This window comes from Astatotilapia calliptera, chromosome 23 (assembly GCF_964374335.1).
Source record: "Astatotilapia calliptera chromosome 23, fAstCal68.1, whole genome shotgun sequence".
Taxonomy (NCBI): domain Eukaryota; kingdom Metazoa; phylum Chordata; class Actinopteri; order Cichliformes; family Cichlidae; genus Astatotilapia; species Astatotilapia calliptera.
Window position 1 is genome coordinate 42,432,233 of NC_137443.1, and position 16,988 is coordinate 42,449,220.

Here is a 16,988-nt window from a genome sequence, read left to right on the forward strand (position 1 = left end):
GTGAAGTGTTCAAGGACAAGGTGAAATTCTTGGGAAAGATTGTATCCAAAGATGGCTACTGCATGGACCCTGCTGAATTGGCACCAGTGCAAGCACTAAAAAACCGCAAACCTCAGACTGTGGGAGACCTAAGGAAAATGCTAGGTTTCCTGTCATACTACCGCCCCTACATTCCAAACTTCTCACGCACTGCCAAGCCACTATACCAGCTGCTATCGACCAGAAAGATTCAAGTGATTACTGACAGAAGATCAACGGTAATAAGGCACAAAGGACAGTGGAAAAAATCAGACCAACTCCACTCAAGCCAGCCAATCACATGGACGGAACAACACCAGGCAGTGCTATGCCAACTTATAGAACACCTGCTGAGTCCAACACTCCTAGCATACCCTGACTTCGAAAGGCCATTTGTGCTGCACTGCGATGCCTCTCAAGAAGGGCTTGGTGCAGTCCTGTACCAGAGACAGCAGGGCCAACTGGTTGTCATTGGGTATGGGTCGAGAACTCTAACAGCTCCAGAAACCAACTACCACCTCCACTCTGGAAAGCTAGAGTTTCTAGCAATGAAGTGGGCAATCTGTGAGAGGTTTCGGGAGTATCTGTACTACGCACCTTCTTTCACAGTGTATACAGATAACAATCCGTTGACCTACGTCCTGACTACAGCGAAGCTAAATGCTACAACACACCGGTGGGTTGCTGAGCTAGCCGATTTTAACTTCTCAATCAAGTATCGGCCGGGAAGGGCTAATGGCGATGCTGATGGTTTATCACGGATGCCACTAGACATGGAGGACTACATGCGCACATGCTCGCAGGAAATGAAACCAGAGATAATCACACCTGCGACACAGGCACTTCAGCTGAAATTCCATGAACATGAGCCATGGATGTGTCCGGTTACCATAACCACAGCATGTGCTGATGTAGAGCATGAACGAGTAATGGCCCCAGTGACACAGATCTCCAAAGAGACACTAAAGAAAGCACAGGAGGATGATCCAGTCATTGGCAGGGTGCGAGAATGTGTTATGACAGGACAATGGCCTCCTTGGAGAGGAAGAGACAGGGGTGAAGACACTTCAGTTCTAAGCCGGGAAAAGAGTAAGCTGTATCTCGACAAAGACGACATCCTGTACAGGAAATCAGCTGCTCGAGCTCAGCTAGTGTTACCCACAAAATTCCATCAGCTGGTGTACAAGGAGCTCCATGAGGAAATGGGACATCTCGGAGTGGAGCGGACACTCGCCTTGGTCCGTGATCGATTCTATTAGCCACATATGCAAAGACATGTGGAACATTATGTGACTAAGGTGTGCAGTTGCTTGAAACGGAAATGTCCAGGCAAACCAACCAGAGCACCGCTGGTCAACATTGTCACCACATACCCTTTTGAGATGGTCTCAATAGACTTCCTGCATCTGGAGAGTTGTAAAGGAGGATATGAGTACATTCTAGTCGTGATGGATCATTTCACCCGGTTTGCACAGGCATATGCATGCACCAACAAGTCAGCAAGAACAGCAGCAGAAAAGATCTTTGGAGATTTTGTGCTCAAATATGGATTCCCTGCCCAGTTACTCCATGATCAGGGAAGGGGGTTCGAGAACCAGCTGTTTGCCACCCTGGAAAGGTACTGTGGAATCCAGGGGTCACGCACAACACCTTACCATGCAGCGGGGAACGGTCAGGCGGAGAGATTTAATCGGACACTCCTTTCCATGTTGAGGAGCCTGGCAGAGGAAGCCAAGGCAGACTGGAAAAACTCCTTGAGCAAAGTTGTGCATGCGTATAACTGCACACGCAGTGAAGCAACAGGATATGCCCCATATTATCTTCTCTATGGCAGAAACCCCCGCCTACCAGTGGACATCATGTTTGGCCTGGTTCCAGGTGACCAGAGTACTTCTCACGGTGATTATGTCCGTAAGTGGAGAAGTAGGATGCAAGAGGCATACAGATTGGCATCAGAAACAGCTCAGAAAGAGAGGAACAGAGCGAAAAGGCAGTACGATTGAAAGGCTCATGGAGTGGAACTGCAACCGGGATGTCGAGTGCTAGTACAGAACTTCAGAGACCGGGGTGGGCCCGGAAAGCTACGGTCTTACTGGGAGGAGCGAGTACATGTTGTGTTAGAAAGAAAGCACAAAGATAGCCCTGTCTATGCCGTACAGCCAGAGAGAGGACCAGGGAAAGTGAGAGTTCTGTACAGGAACCTCCTACTGCCCTGTGACTTTCTCCCCGTTCAGGAGGAGAAGCTGGAGAAAAACAAGAATGGGAAGGAGGATGCCAAACAACAAAGAAAAGGAAAGACCCAAGAAAAGCAGCAGGAGAGTGACCACGACAGCGGTTCAGAGGATGAGGGTGACTGGGGAATTATCACCACACAAGCTGCGGAATCACCCACCCAGATCAGGAGTCAGCTGCGGGCAGAGGCAGAGGAGTTCCAGCCAGAAGAAGCTAACGGAGAACTGTCAAGTGGTGGTGTCAGCAGCGAGTGCCTAGACGAGGGTGGAAAAGGTGGACTGGAGTCAAGTGCAGAGGAGGAGGCAGGGCGAAGTGAGCTGTCTGGGGAGGAGAACAGAAGAAATCAAGAACAGGTGTCGTCATCTGATGAGGAAGACAAGGGAGAGGCCAACTCACAGCCAGTTCCCATAAGAAAGTATCCTTTTCGATGCAGAAATCCACCCAAGACACTCACATATGACACCTTAGGTCAGCCATCAGTCATAAACAGACACAAATGATGTCCACAGCTAAGAAAAAAAAAAAAACTAAGTTCATTGTCACATGTTGAGTTTACTGTGGTGACAGTTTAAACAGAAAGGGAAGTGTTCACAGTAGCAAATGTTAAAAAGAGCAAATTTGACAGAGCAACAACTGCATGTATTAGTTTAATAGTACACATGAGTTAAACAGGGAGTACCAGAACCAGACTAGCTACACAAAGAGAGATACTGGCTTGTATGTGAGATATACAGCAGTAAATGTGTGTCTGTGTAAAAGGTTACATGGTAGAGTGATAGGTCTACACCTTCAGTCTGATACAGAGCACGGCTGAGAGGCGGAGAGACTTTACAGACATTGCCTGGCCAGTAGTGTCTGTTGCTGGTACATGACATGAAGGGGGAGATGTATGTCATGCCAAAGACTGTTACCGGACAGAAAGTATCTTTAGAGGCTGACTCCCAGTGAAGCTACTGCTGTAACCTTCTGTTGAAGACGTGTATTCTGGGAAATCTCTAATGTCAGGATGACATTCATTTTTGGAGGGGAGAGTGTGGGACTCATGTAATGGAAGTATTGTAATAGATATTGCCCCTCCCCCCCCCACCCCCCCTCTCCATAATTTCATGCATTCTTATCATTGTTATGTTATGCGTTCAGTTCTTTATTACTATTTCTGACACATACTGTGATAACTGGCAATCCAGCTAGGATATTCTGATCAATGATGATTCCCACGGGTGGCGCTCACGCAGGCACTGAATCGGGCAGCTTTGGGGTCCTGTGTGTTCTACTGCACAGATAGCCTGCAGAGTGCAGCTACGCTGAACTGAAGTGCTTGTGTTTTGTATTTGCAGTTGCAAATGAGCAAGTAAAGAGAACGATTCTGAACTCATGCATGCCTGGAAGTGTCATTTGTCCAAGTGTGCAACATATATATCACAGTTTACTTTCAGATATGAGCATTGTGATACCCGTAAATGAATCTATCATCATGACACATACAAAACAATAACTTACTGTGTTTCAATTGTTTGAAATCTGATGGTAAGACGAACTTAGTGTGTGAGGTTGCACTGACCATCAGAAATCTTGAGCCTTCAGGGGTGTTTTTTGTTCTTCTGTGAAAGACCTGGGCCCTGTTTCAGGAAGCCGGTTTAGTGGAAAAACTGAGTAAGTATACCCTGAGTTAACGAAAACTCTGGGTTTTCGGTTTCACAAAGCGAGTTCAGCTGAAGCCTGAGTGAGTCACTATGACGACACACGCCGTGAAGCTAACCTGCCCCCTAGCAGGTTTACTACAACTAACCCTGACTGTCTCCGCCCCTTTGTCGGAAACCTGACAGTAGGAAGTGTCGGACATGGCGTGTCCCTTCCTTGAAGAGCCAGTAGATCGTGAAGCCCAAATTCTCCGCAGAGCTCTCCGCCGGGAGAGAGTGATCAGAGCGCGTTCGGACATTTTATCATTTCCTGATGATTTTCTGTGTGAACGTTACCGTTTTTCAGCACAATCTACAATTTATTTGAATAACATCCTCAGGCCATATATTACGCATGTGACACATCGCGGACATTCTCTCAGTTCATTACATATTATTTGTATTGCACTTCGGTTTTTTGCAAACGGGAGCTTTCTGTATAATATTGGTGACGCTGAGCACGTTTCCAAGGCTACCGTCTGTCGGGCAGTCAGGAATGTTACAGTTGCACTGAAACGTCTCCTGTACTCGTCTGTGGTGTTCCCCGGTCATAGACCCACAAGATTTATCAAAGAGGGATTCCACAAAATTGCAGGTATCAGGATGACCAAAACGTAATGTATGATGTGGTGATACCTGGACTACTACTTAAATTCTACATTTATTTTCAGGGTTCCCAGGCGTGATTGGCTGTATAGATGGCACTCACATTCCAATCATTGCTCCTTCAGTAAATGAAGGAGACTATGTGAACAGGAAATCCTTCCACAGCATTAATGTGCAGGTACATAGTTCCCTGTAGCATTTCAAACTAACAAATTATTTCATTATAGTAATGGATGCTAATTTGTGTTCTCTGCACTGTGAAGATCATATGTGATGCTGCCAACATTATCACAAATGTGGAAGCCAAGCGGCCAGGCTCTGTCCATGACTCACAAATATTCCGTGAATGTACACTGCGCACAAAATTTGGACATGGTGAGTTGAGAATACTGTAAAATATATAAAGACCAATTGCTTCAGGGACATTTGAACTGAAGTGTATCCTTCTGTCTTAGGAGAGTTCACTGGCTACTTGCTTGGTGATAGGGGGTATCCATGTTTACCCTATTTGCTTACCCCTTACCCTGACCCTGAACCGGGCCCACAGCAGCGATATAATCTGGCTAATTGCAGGACAAGAGCCAGAATTGAAATGACTATCGGAATGCTTAAGGCCCGGTTCCAGTGCCTGCAAAGACTCAGGGTCACCCCAGAAAGGGCATGTGACATTATTGTGGCATGTGTGATTCTTCACAACATTGCCACAATTAGAGGAGAACACTGTCCTTCTGAACCAAACATCAGCAGTGATCCAAACCATGAACATCCTGACCCTCCCACGGACATACAAGATGGAAGAGCAGTCAGAGACACCATATGTCACAATCATTTCTTTTGACCCATCACCTCAACATGTTGAAAGAAGAATAAACAGATTTTTTGTTCAACTGGCTTTATTGGTCGCCTGTATTTCCTGTACACAAAGTATTAAAAGATGTAAACCTCATAAAGTGTCTCTGTTGCTTCCTCCTCTGTAACAGCTGTCAATGTTTCTTCATTATTTTCCTGCAGTAAAGAAATAAACAACATTGCTGTTCTACTGTAAACTCATATAATCTGTGGAGTATTACTCACAACTGCATGTTGGTCTGGCTCAACAGGAGGCTGCACCAGATGCAGTACACCACCACCATCAACTGATAGAATATGAGGTTTATACAGGTCACTTATAACTTACAAGGGACCAAATGGCAATTAACAAACATACCAATCACCTTACACTTCATTGTCATTATGCTCTCAAAGACAACCAAGACTGAGGCAAGGCAAAATCAGTAGGAAAATAACTTCACTACAAAATAATCCATTATGGTAAAGAGTTTATCAAATGAATGAGTAGCACTGCAAAGGTGACTGGGAAGAAAGGATGTATGCACATCATGTATTATTTTGAATTTACCCCTTATGTAGGCACTTGTGTCTTGCGGGGTTATTGACTCAGAGGATGTCCCCGCAGAGATGCCTTCGGCCACAGGGCGCCCACTGTTTTGGCTGAGGGCCAACTGCTCAGCCTCTGTGAGTGGTGGTGGTGGAGGACCCCCACCTGTTTTTCGGGCCTCCGCTTTTTTTCTGTTGGCTATAACGGGGTCACATTTGAGCATACAGAGTAAGCAAATATGTACTTGTAATGTGCTCAGATAATTTCAATAAGTGCTTACAGAAAGAAAATTAATGTAGCCTCTAACTGCAATTGATTTACATGGGACAAACAGACCAAGCACTATGGCTCATAATACAATTACACCTTACCTGTTTGGACTATATTTTTATATTTCATTTTTACTTGCTGCCAGGCACGTTTGGGGCCTGTTGGGTCGCACCTGCGCTCACATCACATCACAAAATAAAATGTATATAATAACAAATAAAATAACATATGATAAAATAACGTGTTAAATGGGTGGAAATCCCTCGATCAATGTTTAAATTAACACTCACGCATTGACTCTGTCGGCTTTGTTTTGCCATGCATGCTCCCTTCCTTTGGCAGCTGAGGCTGTGTTACTTTTTTTCCGCAACATTTGCATGTTATCGGCATATGCTGCCATCAGAATTTCGGCCTCAAGCGCTGTAAAATACATTGACCGCGCCTTCTTTCCCTCCGTCTCCATGGTGACTCGCTTAATCTGTGCTCCACTAATCAGGGCTTTATGTATCCTCGTGCGCGCGCTTTACTTGGGGTTAAAGCAACTCCGCGTTGATTGAACTAATTGTTATCAGCTTTTCTGAAACCGAATATTCCGAGTTGGACAGTTCGGGGTTACTCAACCCTGAGTATCGTTTTTCACTCTGAGTTTTCTAAACCGGCTTCCTGAAACAGGGCCCTGCAAGCTAAAAGAAACCCATGTAGCTATAACCAGACAGTCAAACCCCTAGGTCACATTTGTATTGACATGCACAATTAAATCTTTTCAATGATTTAACAGTGTTGCTTTTCAAAGATTAGGATTTCAGAATTAAATTGTTGATCTAACTGTTCCACTGTTTTCTGACAGAATTAGTGTCACAAAAGGTAAAGAAGTTCATAATTTCATATAACTTTAATAATATGTGTATTGCTCACTGAGTAGAAGTGAATGCAGATGTTAGTGTTGCTCTGCATCTGTAAAAAACAGACCTGACTATTTGTGTGTCATATGTTTGTTTTGTTTGTGTCTTTGTCCCCTGAAAACTCATGTTAAAGATGTTCTGAGCACAAGGAATGTGTTACAAACTGTTACTGTAATCTCATTACATTTTTTAATAATGCAGTAATCTAACTCAATCCTGTATTAAATTTGCTAATTACGTTACTGTTACAATGATGTTGTTAATTGTTGCTTAAGAAATGATCTTCGGTAATCTGCATGTCAGGCAGACAGACAAAACAAAATCAAACCAACAGCACAGACAACATGCTAACGTAAAGAGCTAACAAAGAAGAGTGATGATACAGCTGAGTGCATGCTGACTCCGACCAACCAGCCAGACCCTGACCCTCAACAGGTAACAATCAGTCAGAATCAGAATAGTTTAATAATCCCTAAGGAAAGACAGTTATGGGCAGTCAGACTGCAGCTTCTGTTTCTACCTGTACAGGTTTCTATGGTAGAATCACTGTGGCAATCGCTTTAAAGTCACTTTGGGCTGGTTTTCATCTTTGCTTTGTTTCGTCAGGTTTGTGTTCATGTGTAAAAAGTAAAAGAAAGATCATTGTGTTTGCTTATTAGTACACAGATATTATGTTTGGTTATTATCAAAGGTTTCTTTTGTGTCCAACTATCACTTACAAAGTGTAAGAGATGGCACCTGTGCTCCTCTGACAGACAACTGGCTGGGAGTAAAGAGAGATAATGGATTCTTACAGGGAAAGTGGCCTGGTAATGCTATGAAATACAGAACTGGATAATACAGGATTTCCTGAACTGAACAAAAAGGGTGGACTGTAACAGTAAGAGCCCCTGGGGGTCTGGTGTGTTCATCTTCAGTTGTGTTTGAGACTTAACCTGCTGGAGGTTCTTATTTGATGATTTTAGTGTCTTTATTTTACATTTTAGGAGTCTTTTAAAATTAGTTTTCAATAAGAAATTTATGCCATATGAAGTTGTATCTCCAGTCCATTGTGTGTTTTTCATGTCCTTATTTAATTTTGGAATATTTAGTTTTTCTCGTGCCTGTGTTGAGCCTTGACTTTTGTTTTAATTAAATACCTTTTTCTTCCCTTTTCTCTGTTGTGTCTGCATTTGGATCCTTATTTGAAATGTAAATCTGAAAAGCAATTGCCTGCAATTCTTAGGTGCACTCAGTTTATTTATGTAAAGAAAAATAATTTAAAGACATTGTCAATAGTTTGGCCACAGGAACTGCTTGCAGGACTCAGCTGTGAATAACAAAGCACATCTGCATGCTATTGTGGTCATTTCTCCTCACATTTGCAATGTTTTTCTGAACCACAAAAAGAGAAGTGTGTTACAATTGGTGCACTAGTGACGTAGGTCTTGATTATTTTTGGAGCTACTTAAAATGTATAAAAACTGAAGCCTCCAGAGCCAAGTGTCAGTTCTTCTGCTTCTGTGACAGAACTGCGTGTCTGAGCTGCACCAGACGTGATCTCTGCTCATCAAGTCTTCACTCCTCAATTGGTAAGAATGTTTTATTTATATTATGTATATTTATACACACCAAATTTATGGATTTATGCTCAAATTTAAATAAACTTTTCATTGAAATCCAGTTTTACTATGAATTCACAGTAATCACTGACACCTTCAGAGCATTACATTCATTAAAGACGTCTTCTCACCTTCTCTTCCAGACGACCGACACATACCTCAACCACTGCAGATTAACCAACCACTCATCAGTAAAGCACAAAATAAGGTAAGTGTCCTCATGTGGAAAGGACTTAAATACAACTCCCATATATTACTAATGTAACAGATCCATTTAGGTAGAGTAAGAACACTACGCTGGATGTCTTTTAATGCAGGAAAGTCCTGTTTTATACTGCACCTCTCTGAGGAGAATATCATTGTTCCTACAGACCATCAGCTCCATCAAAACCAAAGCAGGAAAGACTAATCCTGTGGCAGCAACAAATCATTTACATTTAATATCTGAGGACAGTTTCATGATCCAATATCATAAAATTTTAGGCCTGCTGTCAACAATAACCGCAATGTTGATTCACATGCATACATGCCAACCCTCCCAATTTTTCCGGGAGAATTCCGAATTTCAGTGCCGCTACCAAAAGTCTCCCGGAGCCACCATTCTCCCCAATTTCTCCCGATTTTCCACCCGGACAACAAAATTGAAAAACCATATCCCAGATTGGCCCAGCCAATTCCAGTTTCCAACAATGGATACTACTACTGCAGCTACTTAGTTTTAATTTTACTCTTATTACTCTTTCTGGGTCACAAAATAAACTTTTAACATATTTTCAGGCGACAATATAGCTGTGTAAACTTCAAATATCTGAGCCGGGGAGAACAGCAAACTCCTGGAACATCGTTTTCAAACCCCCGCGGTCTTTCGCTACTCAGGTTAAACATGATATATAAGTCACTTAAATAACTGAAACATGTTTTTGTTATTGGGTTTTATTTGTTCGTGAGTAAATCGGTTTGGCTGAGATTAAAGTTATTAGATTAGATGAGATTAAATAAAACTTTATTAATCCCTCGGGAGGATTCCTCCGGGGTTTTCACACAGCTGAATAAACGTCAAACAGAAAACTGATTAAACAGAAGTGTGAGATGGTCAAAAATTTACGCCAGCGTCCGGTTATATTTTAGATAGCAAGGAGCAGACACCTGAGTTTCACTCCACCGAGAGAGCTCGTGACATAATTCTGAAGGCTAGACCGTCCAATTTCACAGTTGCTCATTTCCGGTCTGCCCGGCTTTTGGAGGACCCAGCCCACTTAGACCACGAAGGCCGGGTCCTCAGGTGGACGCAGACTCTGAATTTGGACACCCCTGGCCTGTTTCCGGCTGGACAATAATAACGGTGACATTTAACTTATTTTATCCGATAAATAAACACTGTAAGATTCAAGTTTTTTGTATATATATATCTCTATATCTATCTCTATATCTATATATATCTATATATATATCTCTCTCTATATATATATATATATATATATATATATATATATATATATATATATATATATATATACATATATATATCACGGTGGTGAAGGGGTGATGATTTGAGCTTGTCTTGCAGCTACAGAACCTGGGCCCTTGCAGTCATTGAGTTTTCCATGAATTCCCTTGTATACCAAGTAGTCTACAGTCAAAACTGAGTTTTGGTAATGCAGCAGGACAAAGATCCCAAGCACATCAGCAGAGCTACAACAGAATCAAGGTGTTGCAATGACCAGGTCACAGTCCACACCTCAACCTGAAAAACAGTGCTGGGAAATTAAGAGGGCTTTACATAAACAATGCCACAAACCTCAATGAACTGACGAAACGATGTAAAGAAACGTCAGGCGAATGGAGACTAAGAGTCATACAGAAACAATTTGGTGACACTACTGCTGCTAAAAGGTGGCTCTGCAAGCTACTCACTCATGTACAGTGCTTAGTTTTTCAGAGTACTCTATAGATTCCCATGAAAACACTCTTTTCCACATGACTGTATGTCAGATAAAAGAGATACGATCTGTGAAGAGGATTCTGAGAAGAGAAAACATCTGGGGACCTGCCCCGAAAAGTTCATTTTGTTCATCTGGACGTAGAGTTTTCAGTAGCAGGAACGCTCTGTCACTCATCCGAGTTCGACTTCAGACTTCTTCTGTCTCAGCTCAGTGCAGGTTTCCCCAACCTTTGTTTGAATTTAGACTTTACATGTTGTCCAGTTTCAGCAAGGGAACTGAAAAGTGTGCTGAGGATAAATGATCAATTAGGCAGATGTAAATGAACAACAGCTGCAGGCTGGTGGCTCTGACATCACACCTGATGGACACCTAGAAGGCTAGATTCAATTGTTTTGGAGTTTCTGAAGACCGTCTATGACTCTGGGGTGACATCAATCATCTTTTATGGTGTGTTCTGCTGGGACAGCTGGGGCTTCCCTCTTTCCCCTGCTGGGATGGGCACGCACACGTCGCTGAGATGTGTGGTCTCAGGTAACTGGTACTGCTGGAGGCTGCAGGTGACATAGTCATACTATACCAGTGTAATAACTGAAATAACACAAATAGAAATGAATAAATAAACAGATAACATAGTCACATGAACAAGAGGAGCCTATAGAGATTCTAAGTAGCTGATCTTGCAAAAGCAAAATGTGTTCTGCACCACAATGCATTCAGGTCACAATTCTGATTGCAAAAGCTGGCAGATAGGACAGGATATTAAAAATAAAACAAAAACCCACCTCCCACCACATGCAGGTCATCCTAGCAGCACTGAGCAGCTCCTACAGTGACACGCTGCTGCAACAACAGTGTGCGAGGAGAAATTTCAGATGATATCTTTCCAGCTGCTGTCAGACTCTACAATAGAGTCTTAGTGCCCACTTTAAAATTAGGTGTATACAACATCAGGGGAATAACAACACGTGATATATTACACCGTGCCATTATTTACTTAAGGCCTGAGCATTTCAAAGGTTACTGTGTCTGATGTGGGCCTGTCTGATCATTACTGTGTTTTCTTTGAAAGTAAAATCTCAGCCCACACAAATATATCAACAACAGTGATCACAAAACGGTGTATAACTGAACACAGTAGTGCAATTTTTAACCAGGTCTTCCCATTAACACCTGACCTGTCCAAAGGTTCAGTCAATGAGCGCGTCAATAGCTTCAATGCTAACATGTTAAATGTAATGGACACTATTGCTCCCATTAAGGTGAAGGTTATCTCTGGAAGGAAAAAGTCTCCATGGAGAAACTCCACACTGGTGAAAAAAGAAAAAAGAGAGTGTAGGAAAGCTGAGCGCAGATGGAGAAAAACAAACCTCCAGGTTCATTATGACATTTATAAAGAGAAACTTCACAATTATAATTTACAACTGAGGAATGCAAGGAGGTCCTACTTCTCTGACATCATCACTAAAAACAGCCATAATGCTCGGGTCTTATTTTCTACAGTTGACAGGCTAACAAACCCTCCTGTGTCAGTGGCAGCTGAACTTCATTCGACCATGGCCTGCAATGACTTTGCCAAATTCTTCACTGAAAAAATCCAAAAAATTAGACAAGCAATTGGTACATCAACAGCAGATCCAGGATATGTACTGTGTCCACCAAAAAACTGTTTAAACACCATGAAACAGTTTCAACCTATTAACAGCAAAGACCTGGAGGACATCTTAGGTAAACTGAACTCCTCCTCCTGCTGTTTAGATGTCCTGCCAACAAGTTTTTTCAAAAAGGTCTCAAAGACTTTAGAGTCAGACCTGTTACAGATCGTCAACTTTTCTTTATTATCAGGTGTGTTTCCAGAATCACTAAAAACTGCTGTAATCAAACCTATACTGAAAAAGGACAATCTTGACAAGACACAAATGAACAACTACAGGCCGATCTCAAATCTCCCGTTTTTAAGTAAGATCATTGAAAAAGCAGTTTCTCAACAGCTCAGTTACTTCTTAAAACAGAATAATTGCTACGATGCCTTCCAGTCAAGTTTTAGACAGAACCACAGCACTGAAACCGCTCTGACCAAAGTGTTTAATGACATATGTCTGAATACAGACAGTGGAAAAATGTCAGTCCTAGTTTTACTGGATCTCAGTGCAGCATTTGATACAGTTGACCACAACATATTACTCAAACGACTGGAGAACTGGACAGGTCTTTCAGGAACTGTACTAAACTGGTTCAAAACATACGTAGAAAACAGGAAATACTTTGTATCAATAGGTAACTTCACATCTGAGCAGACAAGTATCACATGTGGAGTTCCCCAAGGTTCCATCTTGGGACCCCTTCTGTTTAACATCTACATGCTCCCACTGGCACAGATTATAAACAACAACAAAATAAACTATCACAGCTATGCAGATGACACACAAATATATATCACAATGTCACCAGGAGACCGAGGCCCTGTACAGGCTCTTGGTAAATGCATTGAGGAAATCAATGACTGGTTGTGCCACAATTTTCTCCAGCTAAACAAAACTGAGGTAATAGTCTTTGGCGCCAAAGAAAAACGATTACAGGTCACCAGAGAACTTCAATCTATACATCTAAAAACCACAAACCAGGCGAGAAATTTGGGTGTAGTGATGGATGCAGACCTAAACTTAGAAAAACACATTAAGACAATAACAAAGTCAGCTTACTATCACCTCAAGAATATATCAAGGATAAAAGATCTGATGTCTCAACAGGACCTGGAAAAACTAGTCCATGCATTCATCTTTAGTAGGCTTGATTACTGTAACAGCATCTTTACAGGTCTACCTAAAAAATCAGTCAGACAACTACAGCTCATTCAGAACTCTGCTGCTCGAGTCCTCACTAAGACCAAAAAAGTGGACCACATCAGTCCAGCTCTGAGGTTCTTACACTGGCTGCCTGTCCGTCAGAGGATAGACTTTAAAGTTCTGATGCTGGCCTATAAAGCTCTGAATGGTTTAGGACCAAAATACATCAATGACCTCCTGACCCAGTATGAACCATCCAGATCCCTCAGGTCATCTGGATCCGGTCTTTTATCAGTTCCCAGAGTCAGAACCAGACACGGAGAAGCTGCATTCAGCTTTTATGCTCCTTATATCTGGAACAAACTCCCAGAAAGCCTCAGATCAGCTGAAACACTCAGTTTATTTAAATCCAGGTTGAAGACTCACCTGTTCTCAGCTGCATTTGAATGAAGCACCAAATCCACACTTTAAGCTTAAATTTCAAAACTTACATTTAACTACTGATTTTATCTACTGTTCTGATTTTATATACTGTTTTGATTTTATATACTGTTTTGTTTGTTTGTTAATTAGTTAGTTAGTTTATTTGCTTGTTTTAATCAATTTTAAATCATGCTTTTTATTTGTTCTTGTTTCTAATGTCTCTGTAAAGCACTTTGAATCACCTTGTTGTTGAATTGTGCTATACAAATAAACTTGCCTTGCCTTGCATTGCCTTGCCTTAACAAAAACTAAGCCAAAAGGCAGTTTCTGCACTTTTTTCACAAATGTCAATATTTTTTTATTTACTTATTTTTAAAACATGTGGTTTATTGAATTGAAAAAAAAAATAGCTGCAATTGTTGTAACGCGAGCTATGAGAGACTACCTGCATCTGCAGCTGTGGTCACTGGTCCTCACATCATGTTTGCAGCATGTTCTGAACCACAAACAGAGCAGTGCTAACTGGTGGGCTGGTGATGTAGACACTGATGCTAGTTAATTTAAGGTGGGGCTGCTGAAATGTTTAAAAGCTGAAGCCCCCAAAGTTTTACTTGTCTGTGACACAAATGAGCTCCAACCTGCTCAGGTAGAATTTACTAACAGCTGAGCTGCACTAGACCTGGTCTCTGCTCATCTTGACTCCTCGTTTGGTAAGAACTTTTTATTTGTATATTTAAAATCTTTTATAGACAACAGGCTTATTTTGAATAACTCGATCTCCTGCCACACTTATACTCACATTCACTAACCAGATATGGGCTTTAAAACATGCATCATCTGGGTTCTGTGACCATGAATATCGTGAATAAGAAATGTGCATGCACAGGCAGAGGCCTATCTTTTTTTATTTATGTTCAAATAATGTTCAATTTTAATTCCCCTTTAGAGCATTTCATTTACTGAAGACATCTTCACCACCTGCTGTTCCAGACGACTGACTCGTGCCTGAACTCCTGCAGGTTAATCAACCAACCACTGATCAGTAAAGCAAAAAATACGGTAAGTGTCCTCATTTGGAAAAGTTTGCTTAAAAGTTTCATAACTTTCTAATATAATAATTACATTTAACAAGAATGTTGTCATGACTGAGTGCAATGACCGTTTCCCTCTGTAAGGTTCAATGTGTGGATGCAAGTAGAGAAGTTGTCTTTAGATACACCTCATGTATTTACATTACCATATGTAAGTAAATGATTAAAATTAAATTAAAATTGCCTGTTTTAAAAATATCCAGTAATACTCTAAAAAACGTACACAATATTATTGTTCAACATGTCCTCCAGTGCCTCTGATAAGTTTCAAAATATTTACTGAAGAAAAAAATGACTGGTTTAGATGTTGAATTTTTTGAAGCTGTTATATTGATTTTGATTTTCTTTATTTTATCATTTAATGATTTAAAAGACTACATTAAAGTAACGACAGCTGTTTTCGGTTATTTTTAAATGATGGTTGGCGTTTACTAGATGACCCTCAAGCACCAGGAATTCCTTGCTTACGGCCACACATTGAACCGTAAATGGCGACGTAGACGCGCAAATTATTTTCTAGAGTAGATAGCGAGCCAAAATTAATATTTCAACTGAGGGGTGCTTTGCAGACATATTTTCAGGCACTTTCCAATAACCTGCAGTCTTTACGGTGAGGACACACAAACATTAACCCGACTGGAACATAACTGTATGAAAATATATCACCTGTATTTGTGTTCGCTTCGTAGTTACACTGTTTAAAACAAAATATTAAACCAAACTGCGGTAATTACCTGTCCAGCAGAGAGCTCAGGTAAATTCTTTCTGTCTGCTTTGCTTTATCAGAGATCGTCTGTCTTTTCCTTTCGACTTGTCTCTCCGCGCTTTCTGCTCAAGTCAGCCCCCTCCTCTGCCGCGCATGCCCGACGGGGTCTGCGCAGCGCGTGCACCACAGGTGTGGAGAAGTACTGCTTAGTGTTGCAGTTTCAAAATAAAAGCTGCCAAAAAGCGAAACATGCTGCCTTCAATGTTTCAAACCATGTTCCAGGGTTTTTAGTTCACCATGTATAATGTTAAAACAAGAAAATAAAAGACAGATCTGAACGTTTGAAAATGTTTTGGAAAAACTCCATAAAGAATAGATGAAAAACACTGAAATTATCCTTTTATTTATGTTGATCCATTAAGTTGGTTCATTTTTTTGTTACATAAGTTGTTTTTAAAGTTAAACTTGTGTGGGTTTCTATATAAGTCAATAAAAAAAACAACAAGCCATTAAAAATGAAAAGTAAACTCTGCCAAAGAAACTGAGAGGTTCTGGAAGCGTGGAGTTCAGTTTGCAAATTTATCTAATGCAAAAAACATCTATGAATAAAACTTTGTTGGCCAGCAGCTTTTCAAAAAGACAAAAAAGAAAAAAGCTGGTCATAAAAATAAGCTATTATCTGGGGGGAAATAATCATTTGATCCCCTGCTGAGTTTGTAAGTTTGTTCACTTATATTAAATAATCAGTGGCGCGGCTGCCCCTCTGTTGGTCTTCCATGGTCTCTTGTGTTCTGGGGGCCTCTGGATATCTGGAGTTTTGATCTCCTCCATACCCGCTTCACACCCTGGAGGACAGGGCTGTGGCCCCCCCACACTCCCTAGCAGATCATTACATGGAGAAACCTTTGGAATGCAAGCATGCTGATCCACACAGGTATGCACACATGGGTATTCACAGACGCGGACTAAAGCTTTCTTGGCTGCTGCCTCAAAGCACACTGTGCGCTGTCTATCTTGCGTGCTGCACAATATCGTTTATTACTTAGTAAATACTGATATCTATGACTAGCTAGTTTATTGTGATGGTGCTTTGTTTTCTCTATTATTATGTTGCTCTTTGTTGTTTGCTGTCTCCTCTGTTTGTTTGTTTGTTTGTTTGTTTGTTTGTTTGTTTGTTTGTTTGTTTGTTTGTTTGTTTGTTTGTTTGTTTGTTTGTTTTTTCTCCATACAGGTGACCCAGGAGTTTTTTGTTTTTTTTTTTTGTTTTGTTTTTTGTTTTTTTTTGTCTCTCTTCCCCCCTTCTCACCGTCTCTTCTCCCCTTGGGTTTTCTTTCTTTCTCTCCCCCTCTCTCTCTC

At 41.3% G+C, this 16,988-nt stretch overlaps 1 long non-coding RNA gene across 1 annotated transcript; it reads right to left on the bottom strand.

Annotated features, from left to right (window-relative positions):
* Nucleotides 1-10,226: 10,226 nt before the first annotated feature.
* On the bottom strand, nucleotides 10,227-15,880 carry LOC145424305 (uncharacterized). Its single transcript, XR_013905335.1, has 3 exons — nucleotides 15,661-15,880; nucleotides 11,412-11,469; nucleotides 10,227-11,217 (listed from the first exon to the last, which is right to left on the bottom strand). It is a non-coding gene; the product is annotated as an uncharacterized LOC145424305 (long non-coding RNA).
* Nucleotides 15,881-16,988: the final 1,108 nt, after the last annotated feature.